Genomic DNA, 12,334 nt, shown 5'->3' with positions numbered 1-12,334 from the left:
AAGGATGGAGATACAATGCGCAGAAGGTTGACAAGGATGTAGAATGCGCCTAGTCGACAATGTATGTACATGCTCCGACAAATGAAAGCGGCGATACGCGCGAGGACTGCGGGGTGATGAACAGGAGCAGTAGCATCGGTTTGATTTGAATAAGATGAATAGAGAGGGTTCCAATTGCCTACAAATCGATTGCCTACAGCGTCGATTGTCAACATCCCAATTGCCTACAAGACGAACTGCACACAAGTAATACTGCCTACAGATCGATTGCCTACAGTCTCAATTGCGCACAAGTAAAAAATTAAAGAACGAATGTACGATTGCACACATGTAATATTGCCTACAAGGCGAACTGTACACACCACAATATTTCTGAGCCATATCAGTGCATTCGCCCTCGTGCAGTACGTCCGATCTGTACGGCCACGAGATAAAGCATTCGTTACGTCTCTCCACGCCTTGCTCGTACCCCAGGTAGCCTATCCTTCCTAGCTTTCCCATAAGGCTGGACGTAACAATAGTTATTTGTTAAAAATATATTAGTTATGTAGTACTAAATAATTGGCCAATGAAAATTGATATCATCTAGCTTTTGGCTGAAATTATAATTTTGTATTGGAAAAAAATATTTATTTTCTAGACGTTTCCATTGCAATTCACAAATTTGCTTTATGGTGTGATATTCTACATGTATTGACGTATTTTTGAGAATTTCTTCAGATTTTTAAAAATGGATGAAATTGTTTATTTTTTTACTTAAAACTAAAAAATTAATTTTTTTAATACTATTAAATTTTTCTCACCAAAATTAATATTTTTATCTAAAAGTACAGAAAAAATCCTAAAAAAATCATGTCTAAAAATTTCTTAACGTTAGCTGCAAATGTTAAAAAAAAATTTTTTTTTAAATTTAAACGATAGTCTTCAATATCTTTGTTGTGAGGCATATAATACTTTTTTTATCATTAATCTTATACAATACATCAACTAACATGTTTTTATTATCATTTTAGAAATCCCAAACAGTTTATTTTTAGCTGGACCCTTTTTACGTGAAATGCCCCACATGCACATGCATGCATGCATGCGTACGCGCACTTAAGCACACAAATATATTTAATGATACGTTTATCAAAAATATGCTATAAATACAGTTTCAAAAGTTTTTGCTATAAAATTGCACTTTTAAGTGACTGCAACAATCTGTGCTCTGGTCATAAGTCAAGAATGCCCAACTTTTTTACATCTGTGAACTACTTTTTTTAGAAGAGCATTTTGCAATATACCTATGTATGTGTAAGGTGTAAGAGAAAAAATACAAAATTAAAATATGATTTTACCATTTATTTACCATTAATAGAAATAGGTGCTAAAACTATGAACAAATTAATAAGAAAAAGATTAATATAAAAGTTGTAAATTTTATAATAGAATTCAAATAAAATCAAAATCAAAATATGAACATATAATAAAATTTAAAAAAAGTAAAAAATAATGCAAATAATGAGATCTTTGACATTGCGTTGACTATTCTAATAGTTCTTGCAGTGCTATAATTTTTTATTTGATTGAGATCAACTAAAATAATGATTTTAAATAGACGTAATTAAAGAAGAAAAAAAGATCTACTAAAAAAACGTTGTAGTCGACTGATTGGGGTTAACCCCTGCTATAGGTTAACCAAACATTGTAAATCAAAAACATTGTAAACAACTACAGCAATGTGCGCCGTAGTAGGAGGGAAGTGAGTGGCGTTAGTGATATCACAGACGGCTTCCCGTGATGATACAGGCTTCTTTTAGTCTCTTATGTAAAGTAAATATATGATATGTTTATCATCACCTTTACGCAATTGAGATATGACATTGACTTTATATGAAGTAAAAACGAAATTTCGACAAAAAAAAAACGTACTACGTATTTTTTAATCAATGAAATTGACGAGGGAGGATTTTATCTTCGAACGACAATTTACAATCGTTTATTTATCATCATGTTTATGGAGTTTAAAATGACCTTTACCACGAAGCTTGAATAAAGTTGCAAGAAAATAAACATGTTTTGCGAATTGCAAATTAAAAGTTTAGTGTTGGCCTTCACTCTTCAATGGAAGTGTATAAAAAACAAACTATTGGGAAAAATTATTAAACAAATCGATGATTAAAGCAACATCTTCTCAGGACATAAATCTAGTTGAAATAAACCAATTTTCCGCTGATTAGCTTGCCGACGCGAGCATTTCAAGTTTGAGTACTAAATTTTAACAAAGCAACAAAGTATGAATTTGTTTCAATGGTAAAAATAATGGTTAACAATAAAATATTATAACGAGTTATATATAATTGAAATCACACAGAGATGTACTGACAACTAACATGAAACGCGAATTATCTATGCGGATAGAAATATTAACAATAGTATACCCAGCGTAAACGAGATACGTGGTGCTCGACGATACATAGAGAAAAAGGTTTCTTTAGATTCAGTATTTTTATTTATTTATCTGAAATTTGTTTCATTGAAATAACATATACTTATACGAAACATTTGTTTAAATAAAAATTTTATTGTTTCATTAAAAAAATTTCTATTATTTGACAGAAATAACACTATTATTTAAAGTAATACCTTTCAACCAAATAATATATTATTCGATTACAATAACTATACGAAAACAATTAAACAAATAATTTATTTATATGAAAATGGCAAAATATATTACTTAGTCAAAAATATTATATCTTTTGTTTCAAACAAATGATTTATTTCAGACAAGAATATATATTGATCCAAATTCAAATAATCGTATTAATTGATTCACACATTGATTTGTTTGGACCATTCCAAATAACAAATTTGTTTGGATACAATAATATTTATTAAGTTTGAAGAAATCATTTACTCTGTGCAAACCGGGTGGCATACGCGGGCCACGCTGTTGCGTGATTTCTGGAACGCGCGCGAAAACGAGCGTGTTTATTGGGTGGTACGCAAACTAACATGAATGTGTGATTGATAAGTCGACATCAATGTCGCTAACGCGATAATTGCGATAAGATACCTGTAAATAGGACCTACTGCAACAGCCAAATACGCTTGGCCTGACTCGGCGATTGAATTTTTTATACAAACCTATGCTACTTAAAATTAATCGATAAAAATAATGCGTTTTAAATGACTGTGAGAATTTTTATAGAACATAAAACCTCTGAAACATTCTCACAAAGTAAGTATTAAAATTTGTTGAAAAACTAAAATGTTTAGTTTAATATGTTTAACTAAATATTGATTTAATTAATTATTAATGACAAATATTAATGGCTAACGTGAATAAGCTATACATTATTTTGTGTAACTAAATAATTGTTGAATCAATCATTGATAGAAAAAAATAATTTCTTTAAATTATTACCAGTTTACTTTTTTTTTTAAATAACTCAGTAAATATAAACGGGATACATTTTTTATCAACACCAGTTTGTTAGTCATAAAGTTCTAGCAATTATCCTATTGTTCCGGATTAAATATATTTTCCCGCTTCGTCTCCAATACAAACGAGAGAACGCCAAATCTCGTTTACTTCGCAGAGATATTACCATGGATCACTCGCATGACCCATGATCTTTTCCCCCTGCCATCGAACCTAAGGATTAAATATATTTTCCCGCTTCGTCTCCAATACAAACGAGAGAACGCCAAATCTTGTTTACCTCGCAGAGATATTACCATGGATCATTCGCATGACCCGTGATCTTTTCCCCCTGCCATCGAACCTAAGGCGAGAGTTTCGGGGTTCGCGCTCTGCCGAGATCGGATCGTCGCTAGATTCGCCAGCGAGCTTTCGATCGTTCGCATCGCTACCTTTAATCTTACACTCAGTTATATCGTTCTCGTTAAGTAATTACGACTGTGCAAAGATATCTCACGAACAATTTAATACGACTTGTAAGACGAGCCGAAGAATTATTCGAACATCCTCGTCTAGTACCGCGGAGAGGGACGAGCGCGCGTTAATATAACGATTAATGTAACGAAGTGATCTCGCGCCGCGAGTGAAACGATCGCTCCGAGGTTCGCGCTCTCAAGCTGAGGATCGCAGCCTCAGAATATTCGGGTGACGCGAGCAAACAACACATAAATCCATCAAAATTAGTCGTGCGAACAAATAGTACGGTCATATAGGACTTTATCGTGTGATAAGAGGGTCTCTAGTATAAACCAAAGTATTAGAAAAAATATTCTACATTATTTTACTTCAAAAGATCTACAATTAAAGAGGTTTGTATATTCATATGTTTTGTAGAATTTATTTTCTGCATCTCAAAATGTGTATTATATTTAACATTTTAAATATTACAAATTACTATTTACATAAGGTAACTATAATATATCCAATATAGCTTACCAAATATGACCTACTTACTATTTGTAAGTAGTTACATAGAATTTAATATAATTGAATTGAAAATAACGCTAAATAAAAGTTTAATAATAACGATTTCCAAATTTACAATAACTTTGGGTATTGACTCGCACGTATCGGCCAGACGAGGGACGTAAAGCGGGTATTTTAATATTTACAAGTTCTAATGTTGTAAAAGTTCCGATTTTTAATTATTTATAAAGCGCTAAAGATGGCTCAAAAAAAAGCCGAAACGTATTCATACAGAAATAGATGCATTATGGATTCATAAGATATATTAAGTTGAAGGATATAATATGTGAGAAATATAATTCGCACACGTTTACCTGCGTTTACCGTTCTTTTATTGGATGTATATTTGTTCTTTATAATGCATTTAATTTATGTTTTCATCAGAGTTTTAAAATTTTAATATTGCATACATAATTTCATATAAATTACAAAAATATTACGTTATTAACTCTTTAATATACATTATACATAGTCAAAATACGCAATGGTAACTAATAAATAGTCTCTTCGACCTATTGGAGTGCGGAGAGAAGAGATACGCGCGGGAGGTACCGCCGTGGCGATTGACGTAAGTTTGAGGATGTGCGATCGAGGGGGCAAAGGGAACACTTTCTAAACTACCGCCGGTATCCCGAAGTAGAGAGCGGGAGATATTGCCCGGTATTCATAGGCCATTGAGAGTGTAGAGCAGACATAATAGCGAGAATTTGGTGGGAACTTCTTCTATGTCAAATTCTCACAGGGGACCGGTGGCTACGAGCGGAAGCAGGAGAAAATAAATAGCTTGTTGACCGCACGTGAAGGACGAAATCTGCGTTTTCTCCCGCGCATAACACCCCCCTCAATACTCAATCCTCTTACTCTAATTGTTTCCCCCCCACTCAATTGAATTTTTTTCAACAAACAGATACCTATAAAAGATACCAAACGTCAAAGGAGAGGTCAGAAATCTCTTCGTCTCTTTGGAGATAAGTTCTTCTTTTTGGCAGCGATTCACAGCAACGTGCAACAGTGAGTTTAATTTAAAAAAAATTTTTTTAAATATTGCATAATAAAAGCATCACAAATTGAAGAAAATTTTAAATAATTGCTAAGTTTTAAAATTGCTAAGCTTTAAATTGCTAAGCTTTAAAAAATCGTTAAGTAAAAACGACAAATGCAATTGGTCAATTCCGATTCCAGACTAATCAGCGATTCACTTTATATCTAATCTAATTAAATGTATTTCTTTTTATTTAGTAACTTAAATTATTTGAAGTGTTTGCAGATTACGAGAAATGGATTTCATCTCTTGGGCACTATATACTCTTTGCATTATTGTGATTTTTCGAGTTCTATTCTCGATGGTGTATTACCAATATGATAAAATACGACAAAAACTTAAAAACATTCCCCAAGTCGATAGATTTCCTTTTGGTTCAATATTTGAGCAAATGAATCGACCGGACAATGGTAAAGAATTTAATACTTAAAATTTTCTTATTCTTTTGTATAAGTGTCATTTGCGTATTCATACACTAGTTAAAATATAAAGTGTACTATTTAAATTTATATAATAATTAAAATAATATAAAAATAAATAAATAAATTTAATTTAATTACCAGAACGCACGCAAATGATGTTAAAGTATGTAGAAAAGACATGTAAGCAAGGAATATTCATACAATGGATTGCAGGCAAAGCTTTTATAAACGTGTATAAACCAGAATATTTACAGGTAAATACTATCTATTTGCTAACATAAAACATATTTTATTTTTTTCTGCAATAATTAAAGTAAAGTCGCCAATAGCAACATAGATTTTCTAAAACAATACTTCCTTATTTCTTGAAAAGTGAACATTGCTCTTTATTAACACTAACAAAAACATGGTCTACTGAAATAATTAAAGAATTAAAAACTTATAATTCATGTATTCATATTTTAATTATTATATAAATGAAGTTATTAAACAAAATCTTCAAATTAGAGTTGAGCGAAAGTTCACTACCTGTGAATTAGTCACTGATAATAAAAATTCACATTCACGATCTGTAAACAAATATGAAAATTCACTGTGAATAGTGTGAATGAGACTTTTGGCTTTCCGCACTGTCGGGTAGTCACCAAATTAAAAAGCTATACATTAAAATGCGCAATTAAAGATTATTTGCAATGCAAAGTACAAATTAGAATCTAAGATTTATTAAATAAAAGTTTTAGTTTACGTTTTTTATAATATATATTATAGATTATTATAATAAATATTTACACATGACTGTGTCTTCTCTAAAATGTATTTTGTTCGATGTAAAATTTGATAAAATTATAATAAAACTTTAATTGATAATTTACCTAGTATATATTATACCTAAATCATGATTTTAAGCATTCACAGTTCACTGCTAAAAAAAATCACATTCACAATTATCATTGTGAATGAAAAATCACAGATATGCTCAACTCTACTTCAAATGCAAAAATAATATTTTTACAATTATTTCTTGCAAGTTGCTTAAGTTTAAACTAGAGTGAATTTATCATTGATATTAAATCGTTTTAAGTGTTTGTAACGTCTTTAAATTGTTTTATTTATATCTTTTTCTCTTATTTTCTCATAATGTACTTTTAAACATAAAATCAACAAACACGTTTTATATCGAAGTGGAAAGTTTTTAAGCATACTTATATATATATATATATATATATATATATATACATACATTAATAATATTTTACAAAATAAATGACTTATGTGAAAAGAAAAGAAAAGAAAAGAAAAATGTAGCATTACTGTCTATTTCGGTTTTGGCTTATATTGTCAGATGCTGATTTCTTATTAAAAAACTTAATTGTTGCATAATTTGAAATTGTACAAAAATATTGTATCGTCTGATGTAAGACCCTTTTTAGTTTGTATTTATATTTCTAAAGTATTTATTTGTGTTAATGTTCTATTTTCGCTTTTTGCGTAAGAAATACGATCAAAAAACAAAGTATGACAATATCAGTGATTTTTCTTTAATACATTACGTAAGCACTGTAAATATCACGATGAAGTTGCATCTTTTTATAGTAGTAGTATAAATCACTCTCGAACATTTATAAAACATTCTCAAAGATTCAGAAATTTATTCTTAAGTATGATTTTCCCAATCTCATGAGAGATCTTTCTATCGATACTCATACTATCAGTACACGGATACTATGTATCAATCGATATTACGTATCAGTATCAATAAAAAGACCTCTTATTGGAAATGAGGTATTGGATTGAGGAAATACATTATAACGACATTTGATTATTAAGTATAATACATAATAATAAAATTTCGCTATTGTACACCTATTCAGTATATTATATGTACTTGTTTTGTTAGTAAAGAGAGGATGGAAAATACTGAAAGTTTTGCTGTGTAAATTTGTTTAAAGAAATTGAACTTTTTTCTGAAATACCATATAATTTATATTTAGCAAGTTCAATTTGATTTTACGGAAAATTGTCACTGTTAAATAGAAATTGTTATTAATAGAAATGTGTTTACAGGTAAAGTTCAGTAAAATTTTTTGATAAATAATACTAGTAATCATAATAAATTCTTTTAATGTTAATAACTGATAAAATTTGTTGCAGCATTATAAAATGCATAATATCATTAAAAAATATGTTAAATTCTTTTTCTAAATATTATTAGATTGTATCTCTTCAAACATTTACAGCTTATTTTACCTAGCACCGTAAATATCACAAAAGGGTCTCCTTATGTTTTGCTGAAACCCTAGTTAGGCAACGGACTTTTATTATCTACAGATGAATATATAATAAAATCATATTATTTATCTATTATATATTTACATATATTTTTCATAAATTTAAAATTTTATTAAAAATACATTATAGCTTATTTGCTATGCTTTAATAAGTACAGCCATTCATGAAATATTAAACAAGCTATAAAAAATAGTTTTATTTTTTGTTTAATACATATATATGTACATGTATTCTAATGTACAATACATTTTCAAGAGTGGCTGAATTTTCACTCTTTTAGAATGAGATTTCACTCCAGAGAATTTAAAAAAAAATACACATCTTCTTTTGTTTTCAGACCTTTTATTCTTTCCTTGATTGTTTTAACAAACTGTGTAGCTCTTTTCATTTTTGCAATTTTTTTACAATATAAATATATCATACTTTAATGCTGCTTTAGGTAAACGATGGACCCACGATAGAAAACTGATCGGACCAACATTCCATTTTAGTATATTAGAAGATCAATTTGCTGTGATCATGTCTCAGAAAGCAGAAATCTTGAACAAGTGTCTCGAAAGAAAAATAGAGCAAGATCCAGGGAAGGCTATTGATATTTTTCCTTTTATCCTCAATGCTGCTCTCGATATTATCTGCGGTAATATATTATTTTTTAAATTTACAATATAAATAATATATAATTATAATATTTTTTGTAAAAGAATATCGATTAATACGTAATATATGCTGCAATTAATGTTAATAATTATTTTATAGAAAGTAAGAAAGATATAAACATTGTATATATTTAAATTTAATAGTATTAATTTTGCTATATTTAAAAATTATTTTGCAATAATAGTAAAGATTTTTATTGTGTTATCAAAGTAGTAGCAAAATATAATAATATCAGAAATATTATAATAGACTATTGTGATTCGTACAAATTTGCGTTCTCACGCATGAGCAATTTTTTATTTAGTAACATTTTCTTATTTTAATAAGAAAACAGATCTTGTTGTAATATTTTTGTATTGATAAGTAAATATTAAGTTCATATATGTAATATGAATAAATATTAAGTTTATGTATTTAGCATTAAACAATGTGTTAAAGTAAACGTTTATTATAATTTTACAGAAACGGCAATGGGTGTGGATATACGTGCTCAAGAAGTTGAAAGTATTCATTAACAATACATGAGTTAGTTTAAAATTTTTATACTGCTATTGTTAATAAAATAACTAATACTTAATCACTTAGTAATGTTAAGAATTAATTTTAAACTTTAATTATATACATATTATATATACAATTTAGTAAGTTAAACGCTAATCATATTTTGATATTATACATTCAGAGTATCCGAGTTAATAATGAAACGATTCTTTCGATCGTGGTTTTGGATTGATTGGTTATACTATTCAACGTCTGCAGGAAAGCAATATAAATTAGCCCTTGATACAATGCACGGATTTACGCAAGAGGTAAAAAAAAGCTATCACTTTTTATACATTATTAAAAACTTTACACAATTCCAATAAAAATGATAAATTCTAGGTGATAAGAAAGAGAATGGTTGAACGGCAATTACAAAACGGCAATAAAACGGAACTTGAAAATGAGGACAATGAATCTGACATAGGTATTATTGTAAATTATACATATACAACATACATTTTACCTATTCTTCCTTTTTTCTTTATTTAATAAAACGTGATACATTAGGTGAACGGAAGAGACAAGCGTTTCTAGATTTACTGTTAGATCTAACCGCGAAAGATGACTCCCCTCTAACCGAAGAAGAGTCGAGGGCACAAGTTGACACATTTATGTTTGAGGTGAGATATTCAGAACTACAATTAAAATTTTTCAATTTTTTCAACATAAAATTTTCTTTTATTAGAATATTATTTGATAATAGATTTACACTAATATCTATAAAATAATATGCAAATTATAATAGGGACACGACACAACTGCAATTGCAGTAAATTGGACACTTTTTCTTTTGGGAAATACTCTCGAGCATCAAGAAAAAGTTCACGACGAACTCGAAGAGGTTTTTGGAGATTCAGAGACACCAGCCAGTGCAAAGGACTGGTAGCACAATAAAAATCTTTACTATTATTGCAAAATAATTTTTAAATATAGCAAAATTAATACTATTAAATTTAAATATATACAATGTTTATATCTTTCTTACTTTCTATAAAATAATTATTAACATTAATTGCAGCATATATTACGTATTAATCGATATTCTTTTACAAAAAATATTATAATTATATATTATTTATATTGTAAATTTAAAAAATAATATATTACCGCAGATAATATCGAGAGCAGCATTGAGGATAAAAGGAAAAATATCAATAGCCTTCCCTGGATCTTGCTCTATTTTTCTTTCGAGACACTTGTTCAAGATTTCTGCTTTCTGAGACATGATCACAGCAAATTGATCTTCTAATATACTAAAATGGAATGTTGGTCCGATCAGTTTTCTATCGTGGGTCCATCGTTTACCTAAAGCAGCATTAAAGTATGATATATTTATATTGTAAAAAAATTGCAAAAATGAAAAGAGCTACACAGTTTGTTAAAACAATCAAGGAAAGAATAAAAGGTCTGAAAACAAAAGAAGATGTGTATTTTTTTTTAAATTCTCTGGAGTGAAATCTCATTCTAAAAGAGTGAAAATTCAGCCACTCTTGAAAATGTATTGTACATTAGAATACATGTACATATATATGTATTAAACAAAAAATAAAACTATTTTTTATAGCTTGTTTAATATTTCATGAATGGCTGTACTTATTAAAGCATAGCAAATAAGCTATAATGTATTTTTAATAAAATTTTAAATTTATGTACTATCGCAATTAAATTATCTCGACAGAATAATAAAGGAGACGCTCCGAATATTTCCTAGTGTACCTCTCATCTCGAGGGAACTAGTAGAAGACGTAAAATTGGGTAAGTTATGTTACTTGCCAATTAAGAAAAACATTTTAGAAATTTGTTTTGTAATCATATAAATTTATTAATGTTTTAAAAATACTTTTTTTAGGTTAATATTTATAAAACTTAATAAATAATGTTTTTATTATTTAATAAAAATAAAACGAAAGTAATTTCTCTAAAGACAGATAATTTTTCAAATTGATAACTAAAGTTAAATTGTACTAAAGATTTTTAAATTAACATTATCATCAGAAAAACGACTACATCGACAAAAATATAATCAATGTATTTTATTATTTATCTTTCGTATTATTAATCAAGGTATCCATACGCAGTCCATAGTTAATTTATTTTTTTTTTTTTAATATATTTTAGATGATAATATTCTTCCAAAAGATTACACGGTTGTAGTACCCATATTATTTATTCATCGAAATCCGGAAGTTTGGCCAGAACCATTAAAGTTCGATACGGATCGAACTTTAATGATTCTGGCCAAACTTCCGGAAGAAAAACTCAAAGCATAGAAATCCATATGCCTACGTTCCGTTCAGCGCTGGACCGAGAAATTGTATAGGTCAGAAATTCGCTTTAATCGAACAGAAAATTTTGTTGACTGTTGTTCTCAGAAAGTGGAGGGTAAAAAGTGTGAAAACACTCGACACGATCCAATTCGGTGGCGCTCTGATTTTGCGACCCAGTGAGGAAGTGCTTGTACATTTTACACCCAAGAAATGAACAGTTTGCCAGCAAATACATACTTTTTATAACATGTTTTATAATTTTGTTTTATTAATTCTTTTACGTACAATATATGTATATAAAGCACATATTATTCTCTTGCATACATACATATTTACACAAACGCGGCCATTAGTCAGAATGTACATCACTGTTGTGAACAAAAATATTAATAGATACATAAAATACGTTATGATATAATAAAATATAAAAAGTTTTATACGTTATAATAATTAAGGTAACACTCAATTTCCCATATTGCTAAAGTTCCAACAACTTGTTATAGAGTCGCATACGTGATATATGTTTTCAACAATATCACAAGCAAAGTCAAAAGTCACTTTCCACGATAAAAATAAAAACTAAGGCAATACGTTTTATCAAATTAATAGCAACATGAGGAAAATTTGTTGGGCAAGATGTGGGTTGAGACGAGACTCCTTTATATAATTAACCCTCCGT

The 12,334-nt window shown here is 28.9% G+C and overlaps 1 pseudogene; it reads left to right on the top strand.

Moving 5' to 3' along the window:
* The first annotated feature begins 3,813 nt into the window (after positions 1-3,813).
* LOC105200703 lies at positions 3,814-12,334 on the top strand (annotated as a pseudogene).

This window comes from Solenopsis invicta, chromosome 8 (assembly GCF_016802725.1).
Source record: "Solenopsis invicta isolate M01_SB chromosome 8, UNIL_Sinv_3.0, whole genome shotgun sequence".
In the NCBI taxonomy this organism is placed as follows: Eukaryota; Metazoa; Arthropoda; class Insecta; order Hymenoptera; family Formicidae; genus Solenopsis; species Solenopsis invicta.
The sequence above is the reverse complement of the archived record's forward strand: the minus strand, read 5'-3'. Positions and strand labels throughout refer to the sequence as shown.